The sequence below is a fragment of the Peromyscus leucopus genome, chromosome 3 (genome assembly GCF_004664715.2).
Source record: "Peromyscus leucopus breed LL Stock chromosome 3, UCI_PerLeu_2.1, whole genome shotgun sequence".
Lineage (NCBI taxonomy): Eukaryota > Metazoa > Chordata > Mammalia > Rodentia > Cricetidae > Peromyscus > Peromyscus leucopus.
In genome coordinates, this window is record NC_051065.1 from 78874749 (window position 1) to 78892622 (window position 17874).

The 17874-nt window shown below is 35.2% G+C and overlaps 1 protein-coding gene across 1 annotated transcript in view; it reads left to right on the top strand.

Moving 5' to 3' along the window:
- The window catches only part of Ccser1 (coiled-coil serine rich protein 1), a 1130812-nt gene that overhangs the window by 284505 nt on the left and 828433 nt on the right, over positions 1-17874 (top strand).

Consider the following 17874-nt stretch of genomic DNA (forward strand, 5'->3'; position numbering starts at 1 on the left):
CTAAGTCCTTCTGCAATGCTTTTAGACCAGAGTGTACCTATTTGTTTCAGAAAGTTGTGTTCTACTAATGCCTGAATGATCCAGGGAGGCTTAAAAACATATTTTTCTTTAATCTATTAAAAGTAAGTTTTCCTTAAAATGATGCATTGTGGAGTAGCTCCATAGTATATGGTGCAATTGCTGAGATGTGAATTATGAAATTATATTGTCTTGGTTATGAATTTGCTCATTAAGCCTCTCAGGACTCCAATTTAGTAAATTCAAGATGGCAATCCAAGTGCTGTTTTTCTCACAGGATGCAGTAATACTTTATGTGGTACTCTGGATAGCTATTATTGAAAAAAAAATTTGACAAGCCAACCCCCTGAGAAATACTAATTACTATTTTTACAATTTCAGTTTATACAATTATTCTAGTATGTAGTTTTTGTATAATTATAATATATAAATGTATACATTCATGTTTTAATTAAAATATAATTACATGGAGATACTAAAAATAGTAATTAGCCAACTTGTGCTTAGCTGGTTAAACTGACAGGCATTTCAATGAGTAGTTCTAGCTCTTGGTGGCATTGATCTTTAACCTCCATTTCCCCACTGTACCATGTCCTTTTAATGATAGAGTCCCAAATAGTCAATGTATTTCCTCTTATGTGTTAATGAATAATAGGGAATTTATCAGTGTATTTGAATATAATGCCTTGTCCTAAGTATAGACCAAAAGTGCTGTGTTCTTTTAGGAAGTATGTTAGGATACAATGCCTTAAGACAACACTGGTTCTTTCAGGGGATCATTCTTTCATAAGATTGGTCTCACCCTAATGGCAGTCAGGTCCTACTGCATAAATCTTCAAGTTCTTGGACTGAACGAGACAACAACCACAGCTATCAGCTATTAACTTAGTGGGACTGACTCAAATTGAAAAGGAAAGCATAACCTCTTGATTTTCCTTGCTTTTAATAGCAGAAAACTCTTGGTTTCCCCCCAAAGATTCTATCCACTACCGATATGTAATATATCAAATGTTCATGGACTAATTCATTCAGTCTCAAACAATTCATGGCACCGTAACTAGTAATGCAAAGGAAATGACATAGGGGCCGGGTGTGGAGAACACAGTCTTGTTCATCCTGCTGTTTCAGAGGGGCAATATAAAATATTGTGGTGTTGGATTTAACAGATCACATGTATTGAGAAAGTAAATTTGGCACATCATCTGTAGTGTAAGAGTCCATGCTCACCTGACACTTCCACCTTGCATTCCTCTCTGCGAGATTTCTGCCTTCCAGAACAGAATGAGCCCTCGGACACTGTCCTGATGAGCAGCCAAGTGCAAAGGGCTTACTGCAACAGTGGAAGCCAAAGGCAATACATCATGTGGTCATGAAAAGCAAGTTGATGACAGCATACCCTTCCCCACAGGTTAGAGATGGAAGCACTGTAGTTCTGTGGTATTCGTACTGAATAGTCTTTTTCTTCTTTTTTCTTTGTTCTCCCAGAATATAAAATAAACACACACACACACACACACACACACACACACACACACAAACAAAAACGCACAGACAATTGACCTATTTTCTTTACCTTCTTTTTTTGCAAGTGCTATGATTTGTTTTCATATTTTGGTGTTTGGCCTTTAGAAAACAGGGGCTGTTAATTTAAGGGTAAGAGAATGTGGATCAGAAGTACATTTTATGCCACTTCTTTGTTCTTGGAATTCTTCCATTCAGAATGTCAGCCAGCCTTGGTTTTCTTTGCTGACCTTTTCCCCATATAGTTCCTTAGTTCCTTAAAAAGTTTTTTTTTTTTTTTTTTTTTTTTTGTCTAAGCATGCTTCTGATCTGCTGAACTGCTCTCCAGTGAAAACACAATCTGGTTCTGAAGTCAGACAGATTATTTGCAGTTTTTTCAAATGTTCAGTCCTTGGTGGATTTTTGACTCAATTCGAATTGTATCAATACAGTTCCTCCTCTCCTTGAAACCCAATGTGTGTATGAGGATGCCATTACCTAGACAGCTTCCCCAAATAAAAGGCCCTAGAATGCATCCCTTCCATCTCTTAATCCCCAAATCCAGTGTTGTAGCAGTGACATTAGAGTAGGTCCCTTCTAATCAAAGTGCTAATGCACCCCAGCTTTTGGTCCCATTTTCACCATGTTTTAGTTGTGCTCTCTTCCCTCCCTCTCCAACTGAGCCCTTAGAAGACCATTATGGCCAATTCCTCTCTAAAACATGAGCTGTTTGGGCTCCTGCTCGGGACCTCTCCCTCTCTGAGATCTCTGATCACATCTTGGCCTTGTTTATGAATTGCTTTTCCACTTTAAATAACCAGTAAACTGTAAACCCCAGTAGAATATTTATCACTTGTTTGAAGAGTTCTTCTTGGAAGCTGTTCAAGACCATCCTGAAAGACAGTATCTGTGGAAATCTTCATATGGGTTCATCTTCCCTGTTTCAGAATAAAATATATTGCTTACAATAATTATTCTCTTAAAAATTTTATTTTATGAAAATGGAGATTTTATTTTTGGAGTTATATTCTCAGTTCTAAGATAGTATTTCATAAAATCACACACCAATTAGATTTTAATTGAAGGATTATTATATTAATTTACTTCTTTAAATTCTCATAGTTTGATTGGTGGATTTAAAATTTCTGTAATAGTGTTAACTGTCAGTTTTAACACCTTCAAGTTTTAAATTCTATATTCATTTAGCCTTGCTCTTTACCCTTACCTATACTTCATGGTTGAAATGCAATGTATGACTAGATTAAGGACATTGTATTACATGAAGTTATTAAATTGGGGCTGAGGATGTCACTTAGAAATTATTGATGACTATTTCAATCCAGGAACACCACTGATAATTTAAAATTTTGCTGATTGATTCTATTATAAAATCAAGAGACAACTTGTATGCTTTCGTTTGATGAATAAGAAAGTACAGTTTTCAAGCTTTTATACTAGTAGCTGGGCATCAAACTCATGTCAATCCAAAATGGAACAGGCAAGTGTGATGGGTGGGACATCATCACTTTAGATATGTTTTGGTCACATTGTGCTTCTGTGCACGATTAACTTCCGTGGGAAATGAGCATTGACAATTATTCAAATGTCAATTGAGACACTTTTGTTTGTTTTGCAACTAGTGCTTTAACATTGACCATGTCAGGTTCATTATTGGGAAGAAGGATTTAGTTTCATCCTCAACACTGTATTACTATGGATTTGAAGATCCCTAAAGATTTATGAAAGAGTTGAGGAAAAAATAATATGTTAAAATCACTATAAATGTCAGTGATTATAGGCATATAAACTGTAGGCAGTGTTGTACTCTAAATATCACTATCTAAAATGCATTATTGTGCTCATGATGTTCAAAACCTAGGTGCTGAAATGAAAAATGATCAGTTCCATGTTAAACCCCCCGCAAGTGGACTTATTTTCATATTCTAGGGAGAGCTGGACACAACCAAGTGAAAATAGAAGCACATTCCAGACCACATAAAACTGAGAAGAAATTCAAAGGCAGATGCCCTGTGCTGTCTTCTTTATTATCACTTCTTGAAGATGACTATTTGAATTTGATTAGAATTAGTTTTGTCTTGGGAAATAACATTTTCTTATGCTAATAAGGACACTATCCGGCCTGTGTTCACACATTGAGTTGAAGTATCATCCAGTAAGCTGCCCTGAGACTCGGTGTCCACAGCTGAGGCCTTAAGAGCTGGAGGACAGCAACAGTAGGTTCCAAAACACAGATCTTGTGGCTCTTTCTTGTATTGCTTGATGTGAAGATTGAGCTTTTACTATGGCAAAATCCAACCAATGAAATGCTCTATTTCTTCATCCACACAGACACTTGTATTTCTAAATTCTTGTAATTCAAATTTTGTCAATTGCCAATGTTCAATATCTAGTTATAATGACAGAGAGACATGTGAAAGGCAAACAGAATATATGCAAATTAATGTCACCGTTGAAAAGGAAAATCTGACAATCACCAGTAGCAACATACTAATTGAAAATGCTGTGAAGTTCATGTTTAGAATCTGATTCTTCTGGTTCTACAACACTTCATGTATTTTAATCCCTTGATATTTTGCTTGTGGAACAATAGCTCACATTCATTTTCTAGTTCAAAATTTTTCTTTTCAAAAAAAGATTAAGGCTTCTATTAAACACACAGGACAAAGACAAACTAATGAAATTCAGAGTGTATATTTTACTTTATTTAGAAAATTATTCATAAAATAAGTATTTCACTTTATTTAACAAATATATATGGTCTTCTTTTATATGAATTACATAAAAAAGGAAGAGAGAGTTTATCTTTAAAATTAAGAAAACTTCATCAGAGGCAGAATCATTACACGTATTTGAATAAACAGTACTAAAACCAGTCAACTATAAATATTAAATTCTAGCAACAATAATGTGGCAATAGTTTGACATCTTGACTCATACTTTCCTAGGGCTCTTAATGAAATAATTTCTGAGGAATTATTTTATTGGATATAAATTTTAGCTATATGCTCTGTAGAGTTATCTCATTGAATTCCTTCCTGTTTAAAATATATTCTTCCCAAATTTAGATTATTAAAGTTTCCAAACTTCAAGGCAAATTTATATTATTGAATAGTTTGTTTTAGTAATATTATTTTCTGTTAAACATAACTTCAGCCCAAAGGAAAAGAAATTTTATTTTTTTCTTTTGGGAAAATATACACTTTATGTCTCCATCTCAAAATTTGCAATACTGCTGTTTCAGATCTGCTGTTGCCTCTGTGTTCATGAAGAAATATCATCGAACAGTGTTGACTTTACATGTTCTAGGAACCCATATTGTCATAGAGCCTGATATACTTTAATGTTTTGGTTAAGCTCCTCACTTTTATAAAGAAAAAAAATAGTTCTTTTGGTATTTTTAAGGTAATTTGCTAAAGATCCTGGGATTGTAAGAGCAAGAGATGTTGAGACCATGTTTGGAGGAAGCACAGGGACAAATAGCCAAACTAGTAGAAGCACATGAACTGTGCACCAATGGCGGAGGAACCCCCATGGAACTGGACCAGGCCCTCTGGATAAGTGAGACAGTTGATTAGCTTGAACTGTTTGGGAGACCCCCAGGCAGTGGAGCCAGGACCTGTCCTTGGTGCATGGGCTGACTTTTTGGAACCTGGGGCCTATGCTTAGACAATTTACTCAGCCTTACTGTAGGGAGGAGGGGACTGGACCTGCCTAGGCTGAATCTGCCAGGCTGGACTGACTCCTCAGGGGAGAACTTACCTTGAAGGAGGTGGGAGTGGGGGTGGACTGGGGGATGGCTGGGGGTGGGTGGGAGGAGGGAGGACGGGGGAATGCGTGGCTGATATGTGAAATTAAGTTAATTATAAAATAAAAATACTATAAAAATATCAAATATCCTTCCTGCATTGAGAGGAGGAACTTATGATAATTTCCCTGAACACAGGCAGAGGAGCTCCATGTTGCCTCTTCTTGAGTCTTTCTAATGGGCACTCTTATCTTACTGTCCTAGATCTTGTTGGCCAAGCATAATGACTGCTCAGACCAGTGTTGCTCTTTTGACTTGAAAACATGAACAATAGAAACCAAGCGAACAGCTTCAAAGTCAGTGCATTTGTGTTGTGGTTCTCTCAGCAGGGTCTCAATGCATCTGGGCACAGTCATAATATGTACATAAACTCATGAGGCATTTGGTGAAAATGCAATTGATGGGTTAACAGAAGAGTTGGACACTCCCTTCCCACAGGTATGTACAAACACACCAGTCTGCACATATACACATGCAACACACACACACACACACCACACACTATGCAAATACATACTAAAAAATCAACAAGAGAAACATTTTGTCAGTTTATGTTTTATATAATAAGTTTTAATGCATGTTTTGTTACTTTATTAGCTACAATCATACTTTCATAAGTAGGCATAGTCTTTAATAACAGGGCTTTAAATCTAAAAAAAAAAAAAAACAAGACTCATTACACTTCCCTTAGAATGAAATGTCTATCAGCTAAAATTAAGTGAAATCTAAACTGTTTCATCCATACTCTAGAAAATATATAACTTTGTTTACTAACACAAAAAGACTTTTGTTTATAAAACATACTGCTTCTACAGAGTTGAGAAACAGCCCAGGGCTTAAGAACTTTTGGTGCCCTTACAGAGGATCTATGTTGGGTTCCCAGTGCCCACGTGATGAATTACAAACACCCATAACTCCAGTTCCAGAGGATCAGTGTCTTCTTCTGGTCTCTGTGCGAGGCACACACTTGGTGCACATGCACACACAGGCAAAACACTCATACACATAAAATAAACCTTAAAAAATTAGACATCCCTTCTTTATATATTCATTATACCTTTTATATTCTGAATTGGATAAATTAATGGATTTTGAATTTTGTTCAACTAATATGTTTCAATAAGTTACGGAATTATTTAGATAGAAATAAAAATGTTAGTTTGCAGAGCTTTTCATAAAATATGCAAAGACTTGAAGGAACACACACTAGTTCCCATTTATATTTTATCACCACATTAAATCTTTTTGCAGACAGCACAGGGGAAATTACAATGATTTAGAGAGTGAATCTTTATCAGTATTTGACAGAGAAAGGAAATGATGATAACAGAAACAGTTATTTATAACAGAATTTAACTTGAACTTGGCAGTTGCTCAGTATTTGATTTGTATGTTTATTCTAGGCAGCCGAGCAGGCTTGCACAGTCCATTGGGTCATCTCTTAAACTGGCTTTAAAATTTTAAAATAAATATTTTAGACTTTATGATAATCACTGCAATTCAAATGAGGAAATAATTGTGGGGTGTGATTTTTAGATGGTTCTCCTTCTGTTACAACTTATTTAACAGGTAGTCTTTGATTTTTGATTCTTAATTATCTTTGACATTTTTATATTTAGTTGATATCAATCATTTTCTCATTGTTATTCCAATAACATTTGTTGTACCCCAAGTTTATGAAAAAATTCAAATTTAACATGAAAAATGTGACCTAGACATCCAGTTAATAAAAAATAAATAAAATAGCAACCTGAACTTTGTGATTCCATGCCTTGGTGTAGTCAGATTTAGTAATTTATCATTAGTTTTTCATTTTTAGGAGTTTGATTCCCTCTACTTACCCACTGATAGTCTGCATTAAACTTCACAGACTCTATCCAAACATTAAAGACTTCATAATACCATTTCATAATACTTGCCATTTGAAGAGGTACTTCGCAGATTCATTATGGGCTATCTGTCCTGAGAGGGCTTTTATGTCTGATATATCTTACAGTGTTCTTCTATCCAGTTGTATTTTTTACAGTGACATAGAAGCAAAGTTGCTTGTAGTGTAATCTGTTTCTGTATATGGTTGAATATGATCCATTCACAAATATGGGAGATTTCCCTTGTCTGTTTTAACTATACAATTGCTTCTTGTGCTTTCAATCTATCACCTGATAATCCATTCACAAATATGAGAGATTTCCCTTGTCTGTTTTAACTATACAATTGCTTCTTGGGCTTTCAATGTATCACCTGAGGAAGTATTTTTGAGTTCAGTGAAATGAAAGTAAAGCTGTTTAACTTAAAATGTAATGCCTTTTTGGTTGTCTTTTGAAATTTAAAAGATTAGCTTTCTTGGGGAGGCTTACTACCAAAGACATTGTCATTTGCCCTTCATCCTAGGTTCTTTTCTACATCCTTTACATGTCACATGTTGAGCTTATGTATGTTTATAATCCATTTTCAATATTCAGATGACATTTTATTTACATCACCATCAGTGATGGAATATGGTATGTGTGCTGTGTTTGATTTGAGAGTCTTTCTCTTCTACACTTGCTTTCATCATGATGGTTTATTTCCTACATACCTGAACATCCCAAAAAGATAGCTGATCTTTGGTTCTAAAATTTGTTATAAATTATTCTTGTCAATCAGATTAAATTTACTAAGTGTCTTGTTGATGTCAGTCACTGGAGTGATGAGAAAAATGGAGAGCTCTGATACCTTTCTCTTTAAATGAATACAGTGTGATACTTTCCTCACCTGAAGAGGTTATCCATGTATTCACATGTCCTCTTTCATTTAAACACATATAGTCTGATGCGTTTCTCTGAAGAGGCCATCCATGAATCCATATATGGATCCTGTTTAATGACTGGTTGTTGCTGACTTAATGACAGTAGATGAAAACTGTCCTCCCCCAGATGAGCCTGCGTGTGCATTGCTGTTAGATGCTTATCACTATTTCATTAAAGTGTGAATATCAAGATATGTGCCATCCCAAACAACATAGATCTAAGTCAGTTTTCAGCTGTTCTGTTATGACTTCTCATCTTAAAGCAGCCACTGAAAGAGTTCTTTAAGTTATTGAGCTTTTCTAAATGATAGCTTGTTTTGTTTGTTTTTGCATGCTGTAGAATACTACACACTACAGGTTGATGATTCACTTTTCCTTTAAGAAAGATTGCTTACTCAAGGAAAAGAAAACGTTTTCCCTTCCTCCACAAAAATCTTCAGGAATCTCAGCAACTATGTCAGAACTTGTGCATTACCTTTGGAACTAAAAACAATATGACTGCCCTCAACACACCTTTTACCTCTAGTTTGATATGCATAGGAGAATTATCAGTGATAGGAGTTAATCCTAAATGATCACAAGTTATAAATTAATTTCAGGAAACACACTCACTGAATACTCACTGTGAGGCAAACACTGGCCAAACACATCAGAGTTTCAAGGTGAGACACAGAACAGTCCTTTAAAGCATAGAAAACACAGAGTGGGACCTGGCATGGAATACAACAGAGTTGCAATCACTGTGCTTTCTGACAACCTGATGTCAGTGTAGAAGGCTGCAGCAATTAAAACATAACTCATTTCCTTCGTCATCAGAAGAAAAGTTAAGCTATTGATAAAGCAAACATTTCAAATTCAGACAAGTTGTTATTCTTATAAACAAATGTTTGTCATTCATTTTACATAGCAATTGGGGGAAAAAAGGCACCAACCAAATAATAATTCACATTTTTTTAATATCCTTGCAATATCTGTGATTTAGTTTTATGTGAATTTTCAGGGGGAAAAATACTCTTTTTCTGGCTATTGTTTTTCTTTTTTGTAAAGAGACATAGTAAAAAAAATACAAAGCAGATTGACAAAGGAAATGTCATTTTCTAAATAATCATTTCTCCACATGCAGCATATGCATTGTTAGTTTTTTAAAATTGCACTGCCTTGTAAAGACCTTAGAATCTCTATAGTGAGTATTTATTCCCCTGGAGATTTCCTCTTCGGGTTTAATACAACCCTCAGTAGGTTTTCTGGACTGCAGGCTGCCATCTTTAAGAAAAAACAAACAACTTTTAACTTTTAAAATTACTACCTTTGCACACCAGGTGTCTTTTCATTAGTGTGTATGGGTGTGAGCATGAATATTTATTTTACAAAACCTATTTAGCAAAAAAGGCTTTTTGAACCACTAAGGTGGGAGATACTTTCATCAGACCTTTGAATGCCAATTATTGGAGGATAATTACATGCTTCACTCCGTCGACAGTCAGAATAGGCAGATATAGTAACTTGGTTACTTAGAATGGAGAGGAGAACAAGTTACCTTGAAGCAAGGAGGCACTTAGCTCTGTAGTGTACGCCATTTTGAGATATCATTGAAATTCTCTGCAAGCTGATTGGGGGCTATATTCTTGTTCATAGACATATAGAAATATGTACATCTACATGTTTTGCCAGTTTATTCTTTGACAAGTCAGCCACCTAATTTTCTTACTATATTTTTCTCCAGTATTAAATAAAGAATGAGCCAGCATGCCTTACAGAGATATGTTCTTTCCAAAATCTGTACAGTGTAATCCAGAAATCTCTGATTTCACATTATTGTTAAGAGTCATTGACTTTAATATAAACTAACTTCTTAGAATTCGAATTTAAAGGAACACACACACATCTTACAGGAGAACACATATTCATAAAAGATTTTAATGATAATCCTTTTAATCAAGACCAATAACATTGCTTTAAAAGAGCATCAGGATGGTTATTGTCAAATACGCTTAATTACTATTTCTGGCCCTGTAGCTAGCCTCTTCTAGCTACTGCCCTCTCTTTATAAATTGCTTCATATAAACACACTGAGGGGTGCCAGTTTTTATTTCTTCACATCATTTGTATTCCAATTGAGTGATGGTATACCAATAAATGCAGCCAGTACATGTCAGACTTCCTTCTACCTGGACCTAACAGATGTTGAAACCATGATACCTACCATCTTAAGTGTTCGTTTCTCTAGTTTGTGTTTGCTTCTGTAGTTCTACATTTTCATCTTTCTGCTATGTTCAGATCATTTGTTTTCTTATTCTGCCTTTGTAATTAATTGCTATGCCTCTCACCTTTTTTACTTAGCCTTTAGATATTGCAGCTCTTCTTTGTCTGTTTTTATAACTGTAAGAAAACCCCAAAGGCAAAATAACTTATAAAGAAAGAATGCTATTTAGCTCAGAGTTTAGTGGTTTACTGTGGTGCCTGCTGGCTTTGGTGAGGACCTTAGCATGAATATCAGGAGTGTGTACGAGAGAGAGAGAGAGAGAGAGAGAGAGAGAGAGAGAGAGAGAGAGAGAGAGAGAGAGAGAGAGAGAGAGAAATTATTACACCAAACATGAAGCCAAAGACCTAGGGTCGAACCTATTCTTCCAAGAATTCCTCTTTCAAGAGCACTGGGTCCCCCATAAACAAGTTTAATTCCTTTCAAGGGTAATTCAGTAAACTCAAGATCTCTCAGTAGGCCTTACCTCAGAAATGTCTGAGCACAATTCCCAACAGTAATCTTTTAAAAGGTATTCTCAAGCCATGTCCCAGCCAAAGCTTTTCTCAGCAGTATTCTGAGGTGCAGAAGGTAGAACTCTTCAGTATAGGCAAAGGGTAGTTATTTATCTTTTTATAGCTTATGGTTGTAGTTGTAACTTAGTTCATTAGAATTTTCATACTCAAGTTATCTATGCTTAGCTGCAGCTGGGCATTAGTGAATGAAAGTAGTCTGTAATACAGAATGTGTGCCATGAATACAGTTTTGATTCTTATTTTCTTTTACCTGATTTCTTTTTGGGGGTTTAATTTTGTGTGTGATCCCACTGAAATTGTTTTTCTGTTTGAAGAAAATTAGTTTTTTAGAGTAGGGTAGAGTTCTTTTTTCTTTCTTTATTTCTCTCTCTCTCTCTCTCTCTCTTTCTTTCTTCTTTTTCTTATTTCAAAACTTTGGGTCTTTCACTAAATTATTATCAAAAAAATGATCAGATATATTGATGTATTCTCTTGAGAGTCTGCCTCTGCCACCCACCCCCCCCGTGTACTCATCCCAAGTGTTGGCCTGACCTCTCATCTTTATCTTTATTGCTTTTATCCAGGTCATTTTAGATTAAGCTTAGGGGGTTCCTCTAGTGTAAGATATTGCCCTGGAAGAGAACTTAGCCTCTTTTATTTTTTATTATTATTACTTTTAGATTTCATGGGGTCTACACTGTTTTATTGTCTTCTGATTTTATGATGTCCCTTTTTGACAATACAATGGAAAGAAATATGACTACACAGTTTTCTGCACTTTATCTATTGCTCTCCGGTTGACTCGCTGGACCCTCCTGGGCCACCAGAAGATGGCGTCTCCCCTTGCTCTTCTACACAGTGCCTGAGGACTGAGTGACACTGAGGACTGCAGAGCAGGCAGTGACCTTGCTTACTCTGTGGTCTTGGAGGTTCCCCTCCACTGGCCTATTCCAACTGGCACTTCTCGATGTGTAAAGATTTTTGGATTTGTGGGAGGAATTGAAAAGATTCAAGTTATTTCAATGTCTATGTTTTAAAATAATTACCTTATAAAAATCATGTGATACCTCCTTTTTTTTCTAATTAAGAATTATTATTGTCACATTTGAGAATATTTTCATTTAATTATTTACCCATTAATTAATCAAACATTTTATTTTGAAAAACCATGTGCACTTATTGAATGTCTGATATATGACATAACTTTGGCAACATTCTTATGATTAAAGAACGATAAAAATTTCCAGAAACCAAGTCAAGGGCTTTAACTGAGAATGGCCCATTTGCATTTCAAATGAGTCAGTTTGTGAGTTCCTATATCCAAGCAAAGAATTCTGTTACTGCTGAAACTGCAGATAGTTTTGGTGTTAGGTCTTTCTGTTTATTGAATACTTGAATAAAATATAGCATTAAAAATGTTTGCTGTTTACATTTGCTCTAAGATTGAGTGTGGTGGATTGGAAGATATGCCAGGCTCTTTTACATGCATATTTATTTTTTATATTAAAACATTTACTCTTAAAGAGCCATGTGTTCTTATTAGCAAGAATTAAAGGACATGTTAGAAGACTAAAGAAAAAATAAAAATGAATGGGAATGGCCCTTTGATATGCCAGCATAAATATTCCTCCAAAAATTTACATAGAATTTTTTTTTGAAAGTTCAATATTAGTGCTTACTTTTCAACTGCTTAGAACATGCAATACATTGAAACTGCACTGCAAGGAAGAAATATTAGCAAGCATTGTGACTGGATAAGCACATGCTCACATGCTCACTTAGGTGTTAATTTCCCTCAGTGTACAGGCCAGATCACCCAACAAGCAGCAGCTTGAAACATCTTCTAGATGATGCCACATTTTACAACTCTGAACAATACTACCTTCAAAATGTTGTGATTACAGAAGGCCCACATTTATCTGATAGATTTTTAACACATATAATACATACTGCAATGAAGCATTTTTTATAAATACATGTTGATTTTTCTCTTGGATATTGTGTCTATGTATTCTGCTGGCCCTTTGTAGCCAAAGTGATCTGGGAATGAGTACTTGAAAGCTATAGATGTACTAATTAGAAACAGCATTAAACATGTTTCCAACATTACATTATGTTTTGGGGATTTGGGAAAGTCATTAATTAGTGTATAAATTCTTATTCTTATAAACAAAGGAAACAGGTGAAATTAATTACCAAGTTTTAAGTGATCTAAAAATAGTTATAATCCATTAAAATTGGAACACAACAAACATTTATTTGAAATTTTATTTATATGAATTTTTATTTGGATAAATTTTATATGAAAAGTGTGCTTAATATTTCCATATGACACTCTATACTTTTAACTTATCTCAATTGGGAAAGAGCTTGGTAAGAGATATGCACATTATAGATCATTGTTAAAAGGTCATTTTACATTATGTAATGCTACAAAAGCACAGATTACTTCATGAAATATTTATTTAGAACAGAATTGATTACAAATTCGCACAGATAACCACTGCATAGGGTTGGGCAGTACTGAGCAAAGGGAAACACAGGTAGCCCTGTCAATACATATCTGCATTAGCTCACAGAATCCTAGCAGATAGAAATAGCAATCACTTTCCATCATGATGTTGATGGTAGAATGGCATGAAAATAATAACTCAATAAAAATAATTTTAGGTTTGGTAGTACATGCCATAATTCCAGAACTGGGAAGGCAAAGGCAGAACAATTAAAAGACTGAGTCTGAGCTGGAACAGGGACAGAGTGGGAGAGCAAGGAAAGAGATACAATGATAAATGAAGACATCATGGGAATAGGAAGAAGCAGAGTGTTAGGGATTTTCCCAAGAATCCACAAGGATCACCCCACCTTAGACTACTAGCAATAGTCCAGAGGGTTCCTGAACTGGCCTACTATGGTGTTCAGATGGCTGAATATCCTAGCTGTCATCATAGAGCCTTCATCCAGTGACCAATGGAAGCAGATGCAGAGATCCATTGCCTGGTGTCAGGCCAAGCTCCAGGAGTCCAATAGATGAGAGAGAGGAGGGATTCTATGAGTAAGGACATTAAGATCATGATGGGAGAATGTACAAAATGACCAGCCAAACTAGTGGAAATGCATGAACTATGGACCAATAGCTGAGGAACCTCCATGGTACTGGACTAGGCCCTCTGGATAGGCAAAATAGTTGTTTAGCTTGAATTGTTTAGGGGGCCCCAAGCAGTGGGATCTGGACCTATCTCTGGTGAATGAACTGGTTTTCTGGAGTCTAATGCCTATGGTGGGACACTTTGTGCAGACTTGGTGCAGGGAGGAGGGGCTTGGACCTACCTCAGCTGAATGTACCAGGCTCTGCTGACTCCTCATGGAAGAACTTGCCTTGGAGGATGTAGGAATGGGGAGTAAGTTGGGGGGTGGAAGGCTGGCAGGCAGGAGGAGGGAGGAGAGAGTAATCTGTGGTTAATATGTAAAATGAATAAAACAATCTCTTAAGAAAGTTTGAGTCTAACTTGGGGTGCATAGAATTCAAAGCCACTCTGAATTACACAGTGAGACTATCCTAAAAAGAAAGAGCACATGTAACTTACCTTCCTATGTTGCGAGGAGTCATAGACAACATTGAAAGATGATACAGAGAGACAATGTGTGTTTGTTGTATTTTTTAAATGAACTTCTATGTTTAATATTCAGACACTTGGTTTTCTCTTGTAAATTTAGCTGAAGTTTTAAATGAATCCTCTGCGGGATGCTTATGTCCACTTTCACCAAGGAGCTACAGTAAAATTGAATGTTTTCCTTACGGTATTTTTGATTTCAATAAGCTTGGATTGTTGCATAGCATATAATAGATGTATTTTAATATGACATATTGTGGTATAGCATAATGCATTATACATTAGCATTAAAATCTATTACACATACTTTAAAATGTCCCCTTTTGGTAGAAAGGTATTCTCAAGTGGCCTTGCTGAAGCTACCCCACTGGGTTTTTCCTTTCATCATCTTCTCTTTTTCTGACACTTTACTCTGGAGGCCACTTGGTACTGAATTGTGTCAACTGTGGACTTTGCTGTGTGTATGTGGAATCTCTAGTTCGACCTTGATTTTCTCTAGAATGAGTAAAAAGCTTAGCCTTAATAGGAAGTGAGTACACTGATGTGGAAACTGAACATCTGGGTTAATTACCACTGCTGTTATTGATGTTATTTGATTTTAGTCTTCTCTCTTGCTATTGTTTCTTGTCATTTGGTTGGTGCATCATTAACTCTGAGGCAAACATGTTTGCAGTGTATGCTCTGAGAGGACTGACAAGCACAGAATGTCCACTATCGCTGTAAGGTGGAAACTCTTCTCTGTCCATCATCCTGAGTTCTTTGGGTTTCTGGCTGTCTCACTCTAGTGTGCTCATTTTTAAGTCTCTAGTAATATTCTAATTATTTTTCCATTGTTAATTATTTTTCACTTATAAATGACAACCTTGAAGAGTATTTTTTAATCTCAAAGGGTATGTTCCAGAATAATTTTCTAAACTGATTTTTCTAGGAAATCATTTTAAAATGTACAGTCCCACCTTCTAACTTTTTTGTTAAAACACAGAATTAGTTTTCTTTTTTCTTAAATGCAGGATACTGTGGGAGATAAATAGCTGTGTTTTGTTGCTGTTGTTAGCTACCGTGGAAATCCTTTTAAAAACATTGACTTGAAAGGCTTGATGTGTGGCTTTAATGTGTGGCAGTGTTGGTTTGGCTTTTTAATAAACCAGGCTGAGTGCAGGCTGCACTGGTGTTAGCATGAGTCTGGCTTTCAGGTCAGACTACCTATTGTCTCATTTCAAATGATGTTTTTACCATACTGATGAAACAAAATTCATTGATGGATTATTCTCTTATTCCCTAATTGAAATCTTTGAAATATTTATCTTACAAAGTCTCCAGAGTGCCTCCACAGAGAACTAATTTTTCTCCAGAAATAATGGAATGGTTTAACAGTCATAATATGAAATGTTGTGGTGAGGACTTTGTAGAATGCAATAAATCATTCCAATCAATGATACTCTTATTTTTCATTATTCTGAATACTTTGTCTTCAGGTTTTTATATATAACAGAAATGCAATAATTAAATGGAATAAAATTTTACATGCACAGAGTTGCTAGATAAAAGCTTTACTTAGTTTATGTGTACACTTTTTGTCAATTGACAATTAATTTTTTGTCAATTGACAAAAATGAAGTTAATTCATATTACAGTTATTTCCCACGTATATATGTTTATACTTGTATATAATTATATGTATGTATATACATATAAAGACACATGCATATATACTTACAGAAAAGCATAAAGAAAGGTTGTTATTTGTAATTTTCAAAAAATTCATTAAAATTAAATATTATTGATATTTAGTAGGGCAAATTTGCCTGGTATGGTAAAATTTGATTTATAGTATATTGCTAATTATAAAGCACATTATCTAGCCTTGAGTATGGAAAGTTGAAAAATTAATGAAATAATCATCTCTGGTGGCACAAACCTATGATGCTGTAACTGTGGAAACTTAAAAAGGAAAGTCATCAGCTTTAGGTCAACTTGGACCATCCAGAGACCCTGCTAAGCAATCCTACTTTGTGGGAATCATGGATAAAATCTGATTGTCTGTGAATTTGGAAAAAAAATTCATTTATATTTCACCAATATTTAAGTGAAATAGCACTTATTTCAAGTACACATATAAGCAACAAACTGTAAAGAAGTATGTTTTCCTCATAAATATAAAAATATGTACTTTATTTTCATAAACTTGCATTACACCAAAATTAGTCTTAATTTTAAATGATAATTGCTATTGGATCTGCTGGGAGTGTTCTTATTTAGCCTAAGCATCAGTGAATACCATTTATTTTTTATTATTTTAGACATTTTTTTTAAAGTGTCTTCTTTTCTAATCCTATGTATCTTATTTTATATAGCCCCTCCAGCCCGGCCTTGAACTTGGAATTCTCCTGCCCCAGCCTTCTGAATATTGGGTTCATAGGAGTTTACCAACACATGCATATTTATACATACCTGTCTACCCTCTCTCATCTCCCCTCCTTTCTCCCTTCTTTTCTTTTTCTTCCTCCTACCTCTGTGCCTTCCCATTTACACCTCTTTCCATTTACCCTTTGAAGGAAAGATCTGCAGTAAACATTGGGATGAATTCTCTCCCATTTCTAGTAGCCATCTTCTGTATTCTGCTTCATGACCTCAGAAACTGAAATAAAGAGAACATTGTGTACTTCTAAATAATCGAATATTTATGCATTAAAATTTTGATGATATGGGGAAATGTCTCATGGAGAATACACCGATGGAAGTCATTTTCATAGAAATTCAAAGGAGAATAAATTAAAATGTCAAAAGGTGGCCATTTCCTTAGACTTTTGTTATTTTTCTCAGTCATGCACAGAAATGCATTTTCCATGTTACAAGTCCTTAGGTCTGAGGAAATGAAGCCTATTCCAGTCATAATGAAGATCTTCTAGAAAGTACTGAGCAACAGTTAATCTGCGAATATTGTATTAGGATCAGTATTTTTTCATTCCAATGATTACAATCTGGTATCAGCCTCTTCATTTGCCTCATAGAGTATTTAAAAACTTCATATACTATTATTACATTTTAGAGATATTTTGTTTAAGTGAAGCTTCAGGAACCCAAAGCAGAGTTTATGTGTAGACACCAGCTATGGATCTCCACAACTACTGAGTCTGACCATCAGCCCAAGGCAAGCTTCATGGCTATTCCAAGTCTCTGTTTCCATGTCTGGTAAACAGAGGCAGTAGGTCACTGAAAATCATACATGGTTTTATGTAGTAATAATGGTTCATCATATATACTAGGTGACTAACATTTTAATAACCCAGAAATAAACTTCTGCTGTTTTTGCTTCAGATATAGTCATACAATATAGAAACCCAAGCTGTTCAATTTTCTAACATGTCCATTCTTTT